This window comes from Coloeus monedula (genome assembly GCF_965178545.1).
Source record: "Coloeus monedula genome assembly, chromosome: 10".
In the NCBI taxonomy this organism is placed as follows: domain Eukaryota; kingdom Metazoa; phylum Chordata; class Aves; order Passeriformes; family Corvidae; genus Coloeus; species Coloeus monedula.
In genome coordinates, this window is record NC_138790.1 from 26,354,885 (window position 1) to 26,358,432 (window position 3,548).

A 3,548-nucleotide genomic window follows, 5' to 3' on the forward strand; every position below is an offset into this window, starting at 1 on the left:
GGCCCGGGGAGCGGCGCTCAGCGGCCGCGGGCGGGCAGACCCGCTGCGCTGCGCCGGCCCCGGAGCTCCCGGAGCGCGGTAGGGCCGCAGCTCCCCTCGCCCAAGATGGCTCAACTTGTGCGCTGCACCCTGGGAGCGCCGTGGCCACGCCCCCCGGCGGGTGACGTCACGGCCCGGCGCAAAGCAGCGCGGCGCGGGGGTGGCGGGGGAGCCCGTCCTGCGGGGGACAGTTGGGATATGGCGGCCCACGCCGAGTTCCCCCCTCCTCCCTGGGCGGTTGGTCGCGCCCAGCCGCGCGCAGACCCGGCCGGAGGCGAGTACGCGGCCCCGCCGCAGCGCGAGCGAACGCGAGAGAGCGCCCCCATGCGGCGGGGCTGGGCTGCGCCGGCGGCTCTCGGTGCGGTTGAACCAACGCTAAAGCCGGGAGCAGCACAGGGACACAGAATCACAGAACCATAGAGGTGTTTGGGCTGGAAAAGACCTCTGAGACCGATCTGTGGGCAAAGCCCACCTTGTCACTCAGCCCAGAGCACTGAGTGCCACGTCCAGTCATTCCTTGGACACCTGCAGGGATGGGCACTCCAAACCTCCCTGGGCAGCCCCTGCCAAGGCCTGAGCTCCCTTTCCATGGGGAAATTCCTGCTGCTGTCCACCCTGAGCCTGCCCTGGCCCAGCCTGAGGCCGTTCCCTCTCCTCCTGTCCCTGTTCCCTGCGAGCAGAGCCCGACCCCCCCGGCTGCCCCCTCCTGTCAGGGACTTGTGCAGAGCCACAAGGTCCCCCCTGAGCCTCCTTTGCTCCAGCCTGAGCCCCTTTCCCAGCTCTATTCCCTTCCCTGGACCCACTCCAGCCCCTCAAGGTCCTTCCTCAACTGAGGGCCAGAACTGGACACATCACTTGAGGTGCCTCAGCAGTGCCCAGCACAGGGGGACAATCACTGCCCGGGTCCTGCTGCCACACTACTCCTGACACAGGCCAGGATGACACTGTAATGAGTGTAATGAGGAATGGGTTGTTGTGACATTTAGTGTGGTCTAGCAAAGAAGAAAGGGAAATTAATAAAAGCTAAAATAGTGAAAGGATAAGGAACAAGAATGAACAAGGTGAGCTGATTCACTAACAAATCAGACAGGTTTCTGAAAAGTCAAGTATAAAAATTGCTACAGTCCATGGCCAGGTTAGCCAAGATCCACACAGTAAACCACACAATGGCCTTGTCAGTGTTACACTGATAATAGTTTTGCAATGTTGAATTAGTGCTGAACAATATTCCACTACGCTGGGCACAAACATACTGATATTTTTATTAAGTGTCAAGCATGTACATATTCCCTTTTTTCCTTCAAGAAAAACATTTGCCACAGTTAGTTAAAAGGAATTCCCACGTGCCTCCTGTTTGCGTGTGTGTGAGCACCAGCACTGTGGGACCCTCTGGTGTCCATGTGCCTGGTTTTTAAGATCTGGACAGGACAGATGGACCAGGCAGTGGAAGAGCAGCAGGCTCCTTCTTAGTGCTCCTGTGTTGCCTGACAGAGGTTTGGGTAATTCTTCCCCACTCTCTCTGTCACCTTCTCCATTACACACTTCACTAGGAGGGTCCCCATGCAGGTTTCAGTGGCAGTTATTTGAATGTGTAACTGGGATTTTTGCATTTATAAGGGCCACTAACTATCCAGAGAACCATGAATAGTATTTGCAGTATTTAGCTTCAGGCTCTTCTTACAGTTTCATGTGACAAAGAGCACAGAATTTTCCTCTCCCCTGACTCTAAAAAAATTGCTCTTTTTGCCTTTGTAGTGTTCATAGTCTTCTACATGGAAAATAATAGGCACTAAATCCAACAAGTAATGAAAAAAATTATAGGAATGACAACTGAGAACAAATGGACACTGTTTCACACATTGAAACATATTGAAAGTGTGAGCAGAAATGAATAAATGTTATGAAATACCATCAGCTGTTGTTAGCCTGATCCTGACCCCTTTCAAGGCAATGGCAAAACCCATCAAGTGTCAATAGCAGCTGTGTTTTACTTCACTGAGAGATGTTAAAATCTAGCACGTACATTTGTACAGATCAACGGACAGGCCTTTAGCATATTATGCTCTTCTTCATGATGAGCACCTTTGCTTTTTCTGTAGATCTTGTGCTGCTGCTCCCAGTTGTGGTGTTTGAATAGGAGTAGTTCCTCTAGTCAAAATAATGTGTGAAACACCACTGTGCACACCTGAAGGATTCTGTAAACAATTGAGGGAAATGACAGCGTTCTGTGGAGCTGGAGACTGCTGTTTCACCAGGGGGGTCTGAGGTGGTCTGTTGGTAGATGAGTTACTGCCCATACCTTCTGGGCTATATAAGCCCCTTTATGGTTTTCATCTGTGTGATTTGGCTGTTCTTATTAACACAGTTGTTCTCAGCCTTGCTGTCTGCTGTATTTTGAACCATTAGTGGTTTAGAGGCAGAGGGAAGAGAAGTATGAACAAAATCTGAGCTGCAAATCTAGTTTGGGGTTGTAGTATGTTCTTGATGCTAAAAAAGAACTGTGGATTTGGAAATCTTCATAAGGCAACTACCATGTTTTGGCACTAGTGATGAGTTACTGCTGCAAGAACACAGCTTTTATGGAAGGCACAGAGCAGGCTTGGGTTTGGGCCATAGTTTTAAAACCAGGAAATCAATCCTGGCTTTAGGATAAATAAGTCAGGTTGGTCTGTCGTTTCTTTCTCCGTCTGAACGTGAAACAGTTTGTAAGCTGTTGCTATTTAGTTAATACACTGGAATGCAGTGAAATTCAAAGACATGCCATGTTTCTTCAATTCGATGTATAAATAGATTACAGCATTTTCAGCATTCCAGTCTTATGATCAAGTGGAATCCAGATCAGGTTTCATTTAACCTAGTAAAGAGAGAAATGTGAACAGTTTCAGATAGCTCATGTGGAGTTCAGCAGCATACTCTCTCATATATTTCAAATTCATATTGAGTATGGTATCAACACCATACTCAATATGGTATCATATTGACTGGTATCAGTATTGGAGAAAATCCACATCTCTTTGATATACTTGGTGTGTCTGAAATCCTTCTGTTTGGCATGGTTTTATTTTAATGGATATTTCAGTAATTCAGTGCTGGATTTCCTGTAATCTAGGTTGCTAAATTTCTTGAAAACCTCTTCTTTGAACAGTAAGTAACCACTTTGCTCTGTGTATAAACCATCCTTCAGACTTTTTACCAGCTTTATCAATTACTTCTCAGTGTTAAAAGCATGAATAATGGCAGCACATTTGTTTTTAATATGTTGTCTAAGCAAAAAGGAAACATAGACAAACTTCAGAGAGCTTGTCAGATACTTTAAATAAGTACTATGTGGCACGGCTTGATCTGCAGTCACAGATCCATTTTCAGGACTGAGTTCCTAAAGTGTATGGACTTATGTAATACTTGGGGTAGAAGACTAAGAGGAAGTGTGGAGAGGAAAGATGGTCTGTTTTTAAGATGAGAGAGCAGTTACAGAGTAGACATTAAAGCCATTGCAACTCCATAATAAT